Source organism: Crinia signifera, chromosome 8 (genome assembly GCF_055691185.1).
Source record: "Crinia signifera chromosome 8, ASM5569118v1, whole genome shotgun sequence".
Taxonomy (NCBI): domain Eukaryota; kingdom Metazoa; phylum Chordata; class Amphibia; order Anura; family Myobatrachidae; genus Crinia; species Crinia signifera.
In genome coordinates this window covers 118339924-118355018 of record NC_139224.1, presented here as the reverse complement: position 1 = coordinate 118355018, position 15095 = coordinate 118339924, and the positions used below count along the sequence as shown (strand labels likewise).

Below are 15095 nucleotides of genomic sequence, written 5' to 3'. Positions count from 1 at the left end.
AAAACCCGGGTGTGACCCGGCAGGTTTGGTGTAAAAAAGTTTCTGTCCTCCCCCCCCCATACATTAATTATAATTTTCCCTACATTTTAATTGCCAGGGGATTCTTGCTTGTTGCCATGGGTTACATGCTTGTTGCTGGTGGGGTAGGTGATCACTGTGTGCTAGCACTCCTGTAATCCAGTACTTCCGGGTAGCGCTGTGCACACTATGCTTCCCTAACAGACACTAGTGGTAAATTTACTAAAGCTTCTAAAAATAAAAACAGGAGATGTCTATCATTTCTCTGTTGCATCCTAGAAAATAATAGACAGAATCTGATAGGTTGTTATGGGCAACACCACTTTTTTTTTTTTCATTTTAAAAGCGTTTATAAATTTACCCCTATAGGTCCAGTAGGACCTGTAGCATCTCTCCAAGGCAGTGACCATTTTCCGTCTGCATGGAAACTTCCAGCGCTTGAGCTGTGGTGGCATCATTATGCCACTGGATGTCTCCTTATTCACCTAGCATTTATATGCCATATGATGCAAGATGCTTGGCATGGCTTAGATGCTCCACCAGGGTTAGGAATGCATATTTTTCCCTAAATTTGGCATCTGTCATATAGTAATAACATCCAAGGTTTACCATTGTGTACCAAGCACACTAGATACTGTAGGTACTTTTACTTTACCAAAGGATTTGGTATAAAGTAGCAGATCACACATAACAATATTTAGTATGAGGCATGGCCTTTTTACTCAGACTGGTAACTTAGACTGCCACAAAAACACATTAAAGCCAGTAGTCACTTTAAAATGACATTGTACTTTTGTTGCATTATGTAGGAATAAGATGCATATTTACAAAAAGGCTAAAGTGAATGAGGCTTTTGGTGTGATTTGATCAAAGGTGTGACTAATAGTGAGCTTCCATTAATACATTTTTCCATTCAACTGCACTCATTTTGCCATGGAAGTGAGTGGAACTGAAGGCAGGTCATTGGCAGCTGCTTATTTATTGGCAGGGACAAATGTCATAGACAACCTAACTTCGGCAGAAGGTCCCTGAGGAGGATGTGTAATACCTATATAGAAAAGGTCAGCTGAGGGCATGTGATGTTATGGTTATGATCAAATAACCACTTGTTCTCATCATTTACAGAGAGCAATATATAACTATACTGTATAAAGGAAAAAGGCTGCAAGGCACAACTGATAAATATATTCCCTTATGATCGGTAAAGGAAAGCTGTTTGCTGAAGGTAGTTAATATTGTTTTGAGAAAAAAGTATTAAAGCCATAACATCACTGATAATCACTAATACTGCACTATAGAAATTCAGTGCAAAATAGGTCACCATGACCACCAACTCCCCCCATCACCCCCAAATACTCATGACCTAACAAGCACAAAAGAGATGAGGACGCCCTCACTGAGGCCCCTATTAGGCATCTCTCTCTCTCTCTCTCTCTCTCTCTCTCTCTCTATATATATATATATATATATATATATATATATATATATATATCTGGGAGGAAAGATGAAGAGAAGCGCTTCATAGTGTAAATATTGCTTTTATTCTCAAAGACATCAATCACTTTTAAAATTCAGTAAAAAATGTACAATTCGTACCCTGCTTATCAGCAGCGTGGGCTAGGATACCACGTGGTTTAAATGTTTAAATGTTACGGCGTCCACTGTCAGTGTCTCCTCAGTGTGATACGGGGAAGGCTGCCGCGTCCTTTGTCTAGCTGACATCCGGGGATTGTTGGTGCACTTTTTCCTCTCCGCTCTCCTGACTCATGTCGGGTACACTGGTCTCTTTTCGGGCTCCATTTACGAAAGCTTCTGAAAAAGATGTGCTGTCACTAGGGTTACCAACTCATCCCTTTAATCCGGGACACATATTAATTACACAGGTTCTGTGGCTGGCTTTCACCTGGTTTTTCACCAGGTGGCTGGTGAAAAACCAGATGAAAGCCAGCCACAGAACCTGGGGATACCAGGGGATATACTAGTACTACCATTCTCAGATTTTGGACTCTCTCATTCACATAACTTACTTTACTCACATGTTTTGTTTATTCCAATAATCCATAAACTTAATCATATTGGGCCTGATTCAGTCCCGATTGCTGTTCTGCAAATTCGCAGCCTGAGAGATTATTAAATAATCGGCCATGTGCATGGTACACAGTGTGCATGTGTGCGGTCTCCCTGCAAAAGAAGCCAATAATGGCTTGCCATCATGGCCATTTGCAAGATGATTGACAGCTGGTGACCTTTTATGGGTGGCAGGAAAATGCTGGCGTTGCCCGACCATTGGGATGGATGACTGTTGACATTAGTTGCAGCCTTCTTCTTCCCACAGCCATCACAGTGCAGAGTGAGTCTAGACTTACTTGGCACTGCGAACATGGGGGAAAACCATTGGATGGTGAGTAATTAGAAACATTTTTCACCTGTGTGCACGGCTGAGAATGCATTTGCAACCATGCACAGGGTCTGGGGGGAGACCTTGGCAAGGTGGTGTTTACCTAATTGCTGGACTCTGAACATTCGCAGCCCAATGATCTGGTCTGAATCAGGCCCCTAGTTTTGATGGCTATTAGCCACTTTACTATTGTTCATACAATATCTCAGCTTTTCTTGGGAATGTGTTTGTTGGTCATTAAAAGTATAGGATGGTGAATAACTTTAACATGTTCCATGAGCATAGACTGAGATTTAGGGGGAAATTTACTAAAGGAAATTTGTAAAAAAATAGGTGTATTTGTATCCAGAAATACACTTATTTTTGACATTTACTATCCTGAAAATATGGCAATTCGTAGTCGTATTGATGTGCTATCAAAACGAATACGAATTGCTGTATTTTCGGGATAGTAAATGTCAAAAATAAGTGTATTTCTGGATACAAATACACCTATTTTTTTACAAATTTCCGTTAGTAAATTTCCCCCCTTATCCTCCACGGAGACCTTTAATTTCAGATTCTGTTTAGCAGGTTCATTTGATTGTAAAATGAAACACAATTAAATTTACTTCTTCACAAACAAATTCAGCTGCATTCCAAACTTGTTCCAACTAGGTTGAATAAAGGCAATATGGGAAATTTAATAAGGTTGGAACTCTATTTAACATGGGCTGTTGCTATGGACAACCAATCAGAATCTACTTCTTATTTATTTAGCACCTTCTAGAAGATAATAGATACTAGCTGATTTATTTGAAATGGAACTCCCATCTTAGTAGGTTTTCTCCATTGATTCACGTACAAGTGTACTACTCTTTACAAGACTGTCAATGTTACTTTCCTGTAATATTTTGCCCTCCCCTGCAAAAGTGTATGATCTGGCCATGTTCATTTCACTCTAATCATATGCCACCATTAGTCTTATTTTTGGAATGGTTATTTTTGTAGTCTTCTGTTTGTCATCGGACAAATGATCACATCTGTATTTGTTACAGTAGTTCCATATTACCAACTTTACATACATCTTTATCACTTGGAATTGTAATTGTTTTGAAGGTCCCTGCAAGACATTTCTTCATCTGCAACAATTTTCTCAGCTTTTATACACCGGTCCCTTCGGTACTTGTGTAAAAGCACGGCGCCAGGCTACATTTTCAGCGCAGGCTAATCTAAACTGTCAGTGTAGCCCAACGGCTGCCTAGCGTACTTAGCATAGTGACTCTGCGGCAGCCCAATGGCTGCCTAGCGTAGTTAATTTAGTGACTCCCTGGCAGCCCGGCTCTGTCCCCAGCATCCATGGCAAGCCTAGTGAGTGCCTCTCACACAGCGTCATTTTCAAACCCCCACTATTCACACCAGCCCAAAGCGTGGCGAGTACAGTGAGCCCTGCGAGGGTACATGTTATGCGTCTCCCAACCTGTTTATACCCCCAACATCCACGTTTGCGTGGAGTTGATTTAATAAAGTGTGGCGAGCGCATCGAGCCACTGAGCCCGAAGCGTAGTGAGTGCACGCGGATTACTATACATGTATTTCACATGCGCTCACCACACTTTATAAAATTAGCTCGCTGAGCTTGCCACGCTTCGGCTGGTGTGGTTAGTGGGGGTGTTTTAGGAACACATATCTGACAGGGACACTGACTAGGCTGGCCGCGGGAACACTACGCTACTTCTGACAGGGACGCTGCCTACGCTTACTACGCTAGCAGGAACACTAAGCTACTTCTGACTGACTACGCTTACTACGTAATGGGTGCCATGCTATTACACAAGTACTGTCCCTTCTTTCCCATAGGGTAATTTAATGAGGACATCTCCGTTGTCCCATTGCCACAAACATCCATTACTTTCTGGAACTTTGTTTAAGATTCATTCTTTATCTACTGTTCATTATACAGGTCCCTATGTATCTCTAGCATATCTATTTATGCCAGCCTTTTCAATCTGTAGTGTTGCTGCTTGAGTTTATGTATTATCTGTCAGATTAGTGATGAGATCTGATGCCAGTTTGGCCCCAGAATTCAAATTCAATAGTGTAGTCCAACTACTTTATGTCTTCAGCTTTTCTTACTTCCACATGGGACTTTTTTTCTGATTAGCACGATACTGTTCTTCCAGCTCGCTTATTTTCCCTGTTGCGCTGTCAAACTTGTTCTAAGTCTGCAGAAGTTTTCTATCCACATCATCAAATTTAACAAGTCTCAACTATTGTTTCGACATTTTAGACTCTGAAACTTTTACGTTACATTCACATTCTTGTTCTTGGACACTCCTTTTCACCTGCAAATTGTACAACTGTTTCTGTCCACTTGACAGACATTCTTTGTTTGTAACATGTTATACCACAGCATGTTGCTTGTACATTTCTTTTTCCAAAACTACATTTTATTTTGTTGTTTCATGCAGACTTTCTTTCAGAAAAACATTTTTTTCAGCCAGACACAATACTCTGGAGTTGCCCTGGGTGTATTGAAGTTGGACTTGAATATACAGTATATGGACAGAAATGGATATCTTCAACGGCGCTGTCTTATTCTAATAAGAAAAAGAAGTTATATCGACAGTTCACACTGTTAAATAGGAGGCACCTTAATGCTTGCTCCTTAAAAATTGCTGGAAGACAAATTATTTCCTTGCCTTTTGCATCTCTATCCTCGATTACATTATTTCTTTTTAATTCACATTATGCAAGTATTGCATGTGTGGACACAATTAAAGAGTCATTTTCTTTTAACACAAGAGCTAAATATGACATTTTTGACTCCCAATACACATGCTGCCCCCCATACATGCTGTCCTATACCTGTTTATATACCCATTTACTACTAACAGAGGGAGACACACAATATTGGACTGGATAAAGTTCTACCAGGTACTCTTGCACCGCACCAGGTTTTCTTTTCCATTTTAGGTGCATATTATATGTCCTCATTTTTAAATTGTTACCTACATAATTGTTCCTGTGAAACACCTGGCCCCTAAAATCCATTTTTAGGAACTTAATCTTACACTACTGAATTCTCAAAAAAGGGGGGTGTAGATCCGCACAGACTATGGATTTATTGTTTATTAGATTATTGGAACCAACTATTATAAACTACTTTGGAAAAAGATTTTCTGGTAGTTGTGAGGTTGGCGGTGCGCCCGGCGTTAAAGATCAATGACTGTACACTGGGGTTTTTTTGTCAGAAGAGGACTGACAAAGAAAGAAAAAAACGCTTTGTGGGCGCACTCCTTGTTAAATTTAAATGCAGTAAGTGATAGTTTTTTTAAAACGTAACTTTTATTGAAGACTCATTGTTAAAATAAACGGCACATTGTGGTAGAAAAAATAAATTTTTTATTAAGAAATGGTTTAGAATGTAGTGTGAACCTTGAACTAAAATTGTCAAGGAATATTTGTATCACACGTTAATTTATCATTCATGCACTGATTTGTCAAAGGTACGGTTTACCAGTGATCATAGGCAGGTAAATGATTCAGTTCCCTATAGGGATAATATGGGATCTTGTGCTGGGATTGCACAATGGGTATACCACAAATGGTTTACCCAAAAAAAGCCTCAAAAATTGCTTTGTATATAATTAATGAAACTCTCTCTGGTAGTCATATATACAGAGATAGATTTGAAGTAGTAATTCACCTCCCTTGTATTTATATTGCCACACCTGGTCTTCCCCAGGGGTCTCCCACCTGGGTACTGTCCTGGCCCTCCACTGCTTGGCTTCCAAGTTCGGAGAGGGTTTGGGCAGTCCAGTGGGGTATGGTGGCAATATGTTGGGTTAATTCGGTGTACTTCAATCAATTGGACTGTCAGACTACAGATAGATATGGCGCATCACTTGTGACCCATGGAGTTGGGGAAGGCAGACTTTAGAAAAAAAGGGGGGGGGGGGGAATGGGGAAAAAAGGAAATTATATATGAGTTTATTTTTATATTGCGTTACTGCATGGTGGAACAGTGGTGCCTATTCAATTGTATAACTGAGAGAATTATGGTCTACACAGGTTGGAATGTGGACCAAAAAGGTTTAGGGAAGGCAGACTGAAAGAAAAAGGAAGGGGAAGGAGGAATTGTAATACATACACAAAATCACAAAACCGTATATATGTGATTAGGAGTTGTGGACAAATTATCAAATTATCCTATACGATCGATTGGGTATGCTGGGTGACACTCGGCTCTTGTGGCACAAGACAAGTAATTGTTGCTGCAAGGCAGAATGAAGGTACTAATTCTGTTTTGTGACTGCAAAATTTTTTTATATCTACACAGGCTGAAAAGTTGACACAGAGGGACAATCCAAGGGTATAAGATTAGTGAAGCTCGTGGATTGATTGATCCTGGGTGTTAGAGAGACTGTCATCCAATGTAATCACTTTTAGGCTGAGATGAGATAAAGATTATAGCAAGGAGTACAAATGTTGATTTGACACAATGTTGCTTAATTGCTGGGAAGTCCAGATACTGTGTCTATTTAGGTACACTGGTAGATGTGGATACAAAATTGCACATTGACTGGATATCAAATAGTATGACACATATTAGATACAGTATAAATGAAGTTTACTTTTCACTCAGTAGGTATGAATAGTCAGCGCTGTATCACTTTATAGGTTTGAAAAATCAGCGCTGTTGGTACTAATTGACCCGGTTAATGTAGACACAGGCGTTTGTAGTGTTACACGGGTATTGCAGTCTGGTTGAACACAAAACAGAGATAAGCCCAGGTATTTAGAAAAAAAGGGGGGTCAAGGTAAATTGGTTGTGGGAAAATGTCACAGTTGGAACACAGCCCCAATGCCGAGTGGCAGTAGGGGATGTGTCCGTGTACCTGTTGCCGCTGCCTGTGTTAGCGGCTGACGGGGATAAGTGGTGTGCCACACGATGCCGGGAGGGTCGGAGACCGGACCTGTGGATGCCGCCCGCCTGCGTTGTAGACAGTCCGGGGAGAGGCGGAGTAGCGGGAACCTGACCCGCTGTTGTCAGATGATCAGACGCCGGCCGGCTGTCCGGGAATGACTGAGGCGGCGGTGGGGGTGAAATTGCTGCCGATGCGCGTCTGAGGAGTGAGGCTGAAGGGAGACTGACAGCTGGACACGTGTTTCGCCTATGGGGCTTCTTCCTGCAGTGCCATTTTGGGTGAGGGCAAACTGCCCTAACTTTATTCTCTCCTGTGGTGATTGACAGATGTTCTGGCCAATCCGGTGTGTATTGTTGGTTACTTATGTGATTACTAGCATGAGTTCGTTATGCTTGAAATTGGTGTTGGTACTTCAAAGTCTAATAGCACGTAAATATCGGGTGCATCGGGTAACATTCCCAATTATCATATCATCAAAACAGTCGATTGTCCCAAGTCCAAAACAAGATTTGTGTACATTTATTTATTTATTATTCTTAATTTTTTTATTTTTTATTTTTTGTTTTTTAATTTTTTAATTATTTTCTCCTTTTTAAATTTTTGGCTGTTCATTTTTTATATATTTTTATATTGTTTTTGGTTTTGTTGTTGTTATTATTATTGTTATTGCGGCAATGGCTATTTTCAATACTGGTATCACCGCTATAATACTGCTATTGTTGGGATGTCTTCAAAGACTTTACTTATATTCATGGGGATTAGATAGTATTTTCGTTGGGTAGGAGTTTGACAGGGGGGGCTGGGGTAACTTGACTTCTAGAAGGTGCGTGAACTATTGGTATAGATAGTATAAAGGTTGCCGATTTAAGGCAGTGGTGTTTGGTGTTAAAGGGTTGTGGGAAAAGGGGAGGATTAATAAGGGCACAATTTAGTGCCATGGGGGAAAGAGGTGAACAAAAAATGGTGCTGGTGAGCAATAATCACACGTTAAGAAAAAAAGTGTGCAAAAACAAGTGGTGGTGACAAGGTGGGGGTGACACGGGAAATAGTTCCCCGATGTTGGTGATAGTAACGGTTTGTCCGTGTGGAGTTGTGTGAAAAATCACCTATTGGGTGATGGGTTAAAGGTGAATTAAACCTTAATGGTAATGGCTGTGAAAAGTATATATAAAATGGGGGTGTTGGGATAGATAAAGAGGGGTCGATATTGACCCATTGTTTGAGAAGTCCTTGTGGGGGAATTATTGGGAAGAGTTGATAATAAATGCTGAACAAATAGCTGAAGTCGGGGTGATAATGGCCCTGAGGTTATTGGATATTGTGATGGTGTAATTCCGTATATACACTTTTTCTTAGTTTATGAATATCCCTATTATTTCAGAAAAGCCCCATATTTTATATCCTCATTCAGACCGTTGGGGGTCAGGGAGCCCAGGTTGAAGATCCATTTACTCTCTTTTTGAAGGAGCACTTGATTGAGGTCCCCTCCTCGGAGGCCTAGTTGAACTTGTTCAAGGCCATGAATTTGGAAGCCTGATGGTTTACCCGCATGTTCTTTGAGAAAGTGTCTCGCTACAGTGGTCAATTTTTTCATTTTTGTGACATCCGCAGATGCATTGCGGATGTTGCCTAGATGTTCCAAGGCTCGTAATTTGAGCATCCTCAACGTCATGCCTACATATTTCATGTTGCATTGGCAGGTTATGCAGTAGATGACATTCTTGCTTCTGCAGTTGAAGAATTCTTTTATCATCACAATGTTATTGTACTTGTCTTTTATTGTTGCGGTTTTGTTGATGTATGGACAGATTTTACAGCCGCCGCATGGGTGGGTACCCTTAGGAAGTGAGGATTTGAGTAAATAAAAAGTTGCTACCCGAGGGTTGGGAGTTTGGAGAAACAGAGGCCCAAAACAAAAACCAGACGCGGCAAAAAGAAGAGGAGGAAGAAACCCATCACGATGGGGGCCCCATATACCAAACCGGTACCCCCTGAGGGGCATGGAAACACAGGAGCAGGTATATCGCAATTACAGATAATTAACCTATCAGACCACATCCTGTCGGAAACACAAGAACAAGTGTTACAAAAGGGACTAACTTTTTGTCCCACCTCCACATTCGACCGGTTTCAATGGGAAACAAACCTCCAATTATTTAGTAGAAAATTACTACTCACCAAATTCCATGCGAAAAAGGATGATGATACTCCCCTTCATACCACATGGACAAATCAAGAACTAGAAGCTTTGCAAGCCTTGGAGGAACTTGACAATCCAACTGCAAGCACTGAAACCGTAAAAAGACCAGTCTGCAAAAAGCGATCAACTTTCTTTCCACCCGCCAGCATTTGCCCCGAAGTACAGGTGTTTACAAACATGGTCTCACAAGACTTTGACAAACTGTACAAAAAAAGAAAATATCATAAATATGTAGGAAATACAAGTAAAGAAGAGAGGAAAGCAATCCAGGAAATTAAACAATGGAAAGATGTTCAAATTAAATCTTCGGATAAAGGGGGTAACATCGTCATCTGGCCCCAGCATCTGTATCTACAAGAAGCAAACCGACAGCTGGACGATTCAACTTGCTACACCAAAACGATGTTTAACCCAACCTCAAATTTTCAAACGGCATACAATCGACTCATTGATGAAGCATTCAAAAATAATGTTATTACAAAGACAGAGTATCAATTTCTCCAAACTCCCAACCCTCGGGTAGCAACTTTTTATTTACTGCCCAAAGTCCACAAAAATTTGAATGAACCCCCCGGACGCCCCATAGTATCAGGAAATGGGGCCCTTATAGAGAAAGCCTGTGTGTTTCTGGACACACATCTTCGTCAACATGTCACGGCATTGCCCTCTTACACTCAGGACACCGCGGATGTTTTAAAAAAACTAAATGATGTCTACCTAGAAGAAAATGAAATACTGGTCAGCATGGACGTAGAAGGATTATACACCTGCATCAGACATGATCTAGGCATGAAGGCGGTCAAATATTTTCTTGAAATGGATATTATTGGTGACTTTCAGTTATTTTTATTGGACTTACTAAAGTTTGTTCTGCACAAAAACTACTTCATTTTTAACAACCGCTACTACATCCAAGGGAGGGGCACGGCGATGGGGGCAGCATGTGCCCCCACGTATGCCAACCTCTTCCTTGGGTGGTGGGAGCGCGAGGTAGTATTTAATGAAGCCAACCATACTTATGAAAATCAGATAACAACATGGATGCGCTATATAGACGATGTCTTTATGATATGGCGGGGTGAGGAACAACAACTTAAGGAATTTGTAAACCACCTGAACACCAATACATTAAACCTCAAACTAACTTACACCTATGACCGCAACAGCATCTCATTTCTAGATCTTAAAATCTACAGAGGTGCCCAAAACGCCATTGAAACAGAGCTCTTTCGAAAATCAACCGCCACGAACAGTCTCCTCCACCAAACAAGCGCACATTTTCCACCTACAGTCGCAAATATACCAAAAGGAGAATTCCTAAGACTCCGGAGGAACTGTTCGAATGACGAAACTTTCAAATCCAATTCTAAAGACCTCACAAAGAGACTGCAAGAAAGAGGCTACTCCAACCGATCCATTAAAAAAGCAGAAAAAATGGTGACAACCACGAATCGATCTAAGATTCTGTTTCAAGAAAAAGGAGCCACTACTAAACCAACGGACAACATCATTCGATTCGTTGGCAACTACTGCTCTGAATGGCGAGAAATTAAGACCATTGTACAGAATCACTGGCCCATCATTCTTAGTGACAATGACCTCGCCGCTAAAGTAAGACCACAGGTGGACATGAGTTGGAGACGTGCACCAAGTCTAAAAGACCAACTGGTGCACAGTCACTTCTCTAATACAACACTCAAATCCTCACTTCCTAAGGGTACCCACCCATGCGGCGGCTGTAAAATCTGTCCATACATCAACAAAACCGCAACAATAAAAGACAAGTACAATAACATTGTGATGATAAAAGAATTCTTCAACTGCAGAAGCAAGAATGTCATCTACTGCATAACCTGCCAATGCAACATGAAATATGTAGGCATGACGTCGAGGATGCTCAAATTACGAGCCTTGGAACATCTAGGCAACATCCGCAATGCATCTGCGGATGTCACAAAAATGAAAAAATTGACCACTGTAGCGAGACACTTTCTCAAAGAACATGCGGGTAAACCATCAGGCTTCCAAATTCATGGCCTTGAACAAGTTCAACTAGGCCTCCGAGGAGGGGACCTCAATCAAGTGCTCCTTCAAAAAGAGAGTAAATGGATCTTCAACCTGGGCTCCCTGACCCCCAACGGTCTGAATGAGGATATAAAATATGGGGCTTTTCTGAAATAATAGGGATATTCATAAACTAAGAAAAAGTGTATATACGGAATTACACCATCACAATATCCAATAACCTCAGGGCCATTATCACCCCGACTTCAGCTATTTGTACAGCATTTATTATCAACTCTTCCCAATAATTCCCCCACAAGGACTTCTCAAACAATGGGTCAATATCGACCCCTCTTTATCTATCCCAACACCCCCATTTTATATATACTTTTCACAGCCATTACCATTAAGGTTTAATTCACCTTTAACCCATCACCCAATAGGTGATTTTTCACACAACTCCACACGGACAAACCGTTACTATCACCAACATCGGGGAACTATTTCCCGTGTCACCCCCACCTTGTCACCACCACTTGTTTTTGCACACTTTTTTTCTTAACGTGTGATTATTGCTCACCAGCACCATTTTTTGTTCACCTCTTTCCCCCATGGCACTAAATTGTGCCCTTATTAATCCTCCCCTTTTCCCACAACCCTTTAACACCAAACACCACTGCCTTAAATCGGCAACCTTTATACTATCTATACCAATAGTTCACGCACCTTCTAGAAGTCAAGTTACCCCAGCCCCCCCTGTCAAACTCCTACCCAACGAAAATACTATCTAATCCCCATGAATATAAGTAAAGTCTTTGAAGACATCCCAACAATAGCAGTATTATAGCGGTGATACCAGTATTGAAAATAGCCATTGCTGCAATAACAATAATAATAACAACAACAAAACCAAAAACAATATAAAAATATATAAAAAATGAACAGCCAAAAATTTTAAAAGGAGAAAATAATTAAAAAATAAAAAAACAAAAAATAAAAAATAAAAAAATTAAGAATAATAAATAAATAAATGTACACAAATCTTGTTTTGGACTTGGGACAATCGACTGTTTTGATGATATGATAATTGGGAATGTTACCCGATGCACCCGATATTTACGTGCTATTAGACTTTGAAGTACCAACACCAATTTCAAGCATAACGAACTCATGCTAGTAATCACATAAGTAACCAACAATACACACCGGATTGGCCAGAACATCTGTCAATCACCACAGGAGAGAATAAAGTTAGGGCAGTTTGCCCTCACCCAAAATGGCACTGCAGGAAGAAGCCCCATAGGCGAAACACGTGTCCAGCTGTCAGTCTCCCTTCAGCCTCACTCCTCAGACGCGCATCGGCAGCAATTTCACCCCCACCGCCGCCTCAGTCATTCCCGGACAGCCGGCCGGCGTCTGATCATCTGACAACAGCGGGTCAGGTTCCCGCTACTCCGCCTCTCCCCGGACTGTCTACAACGCAGGCGGGCGGCATCCACAGGTCCGGTCTCCGACCCTCCCGGCATCGTGTGGCACACCACTTATCCCCGTCAGCCGCTAACACAGGCAGCGGCAACAGGTACACGGACACATCCCCTACTGCCACTCGGCATTGGGGCTGTGTTCCAACTGTGACATTTTCCCACAACCAATTTACCTTGACCCCCCTTTTTTTCTAAATACCTGGGCTTATCTCTGTTTTGTGTTCAACCAGACTGCAATACCCGTGTAACACTACAAACGCCTGTGTCTACATTAACCGGGTCAATTAGTACCAACAGCGCTGATTTTTCAAACCTATAAAGTGATACAGCGCTGACTATTCATACCTACTGAGTGAAAAGTAAACTTCATTTATACTGTATCTAATATGTGTCATACTATTTGATATCCAGTCAATGTGCAATTTTGTATCCACATCTACCAGTGTACCTAAATAGACACAGTATCTGGACTTCCCAGCAATTAAGCAACATTGTGTCAAATCAACATTTGTACTCCTTGCTATAATCTTTATCTCATCTCAGCCTAAAAGTGATTACATTGGATGACAGTCTCTCTAACACCCAGGATCAATCAATCCACGAGCTTCACTAATCTTATACCCTTGGATTGTCCCTCTGTGTCAACTTTTCAGCCTGTGTAGATATAAAAAAATTTTGCAGTCACAAAACAGAATTAGTACCTTCATTCTGCCTTGCAGCAACAATTACTTGTCTTGTGCCACAAGAGCCGAGTGTCACCCAGCATACCCAATCGATCGTATAGGATAATTTGATAATTTGTCCACAACTCCTAATCACATATATACGGTTTTGTGATTTTGTGTATGTATTACAATTCCTCCTTCCCCTTCCTTTTTCTTTCAGTCTGCCTTCCCTAAACCTTTTTGGTCCACATTCCAACCTGTGTAGACCATAATTCTCTCAGTTATACAATTGAATAGGCACCACTGTTCCACCATGCAGTAACGCAATATAAAAATAAACTCATATATAATTTCCTTTTTTCCCCATTCCCCCCCCCCCCTTTTTTTCTAAAGTCTGCCTTCCCCAACTCCATGGGTCACAAGTGATGCGCCATATCTATCTGTAGTCTGACAGTCCAATTGATTGAAGTACACCGAATTAACCCAACATATTGCCACCATACCCCACTGGACTGCCCAAACCCTCTCCGAACTTGGAAGCCAAGCAGTGGAGGGCCAGGACAGTACCCAGGTGGGAGACCCCTGGGGAAGACCAGGTGTGGCAATATAAATACAAGGGAGGTGAATTACTACTTCAAATCTATCTCTGTATATATGACTACCAGAGAGAGTTTCATTAATTATATACAAAGCAATTTTTGAGGCTTTTTTTGGGTAAACCATTTGTGGTATACCCATTGTGCAATCCCAGCACAAGATCCCATATTATCCCTATAGGGAACTGAATCATTTACCTGCCTATGATCACTGGTAAACCGTACCTTTGACAAATCAGTGCATGAATGATAAATTAACGTGTGATACAAATATTCCTTGACAATTTTAGTTCAAGGTTCACACTACATTCTAAACCATTTCTTAATAAAAAATTTATTTTTTCTACCACAATGTGCCGTTTATTTTAACAATGAGTCTTCAATAAAAGTTACGTTTTAAAAAAACTATCACTTACTGCATTTAAATTTAACAAGGAGTGCGCCCACAAAGCGTTTTTTTCTTTCTTTGTCAGTCCTCTTCTGACAAAAAAACCCCAGTGTACTACTGAATTCTCATTCTGACAAGTTCCACATCACAGGGTGTTTGTTCATACAAGCTCCTCTTTGAATGTACCCCTAAAGAAGTCCCTTAAATGGACAAAACATTGGGTCATCGTTTAAATGTACTGAAGGATCATTATATTACACAAATTGTAGAAGCACCTACTCGTAAAGAGGCCATATTGAACTTAGTGTTAACAAATACCAGATCAATAAATAATAGAACATCTGGAAAACAGTCACCACAACATGGTTTCACTGTAAGTCAGATTTTGTAAACAACAATATAAGTGACCATCAAAAATACTGAACTTCAGGA

At 40.8% G+C, this 15095-nt stretch overlaps 2 pseudogenes; one reads left to right on the top strand and one right to left on the bottom strand.

Annotated features, from left to right (window-relative positions):
* Positions 1-6117: 6117 nt before the first annotated feature.
* On the bottom strand, positions 6118-6236 carry LOC146029591 (5S ribosomal RNA; annotated as a pseudogene).
* A 7932-nt stretch (positions 6237-14168) lies between these two features.
* On the top strand, positions 14169-14287 carry LOC146029590 (5S ribosomal RNA; annotated as a pseudogene).
* The last annotated feature ends 808 nt before the right edge of the window (positions 14288-15095 follow it).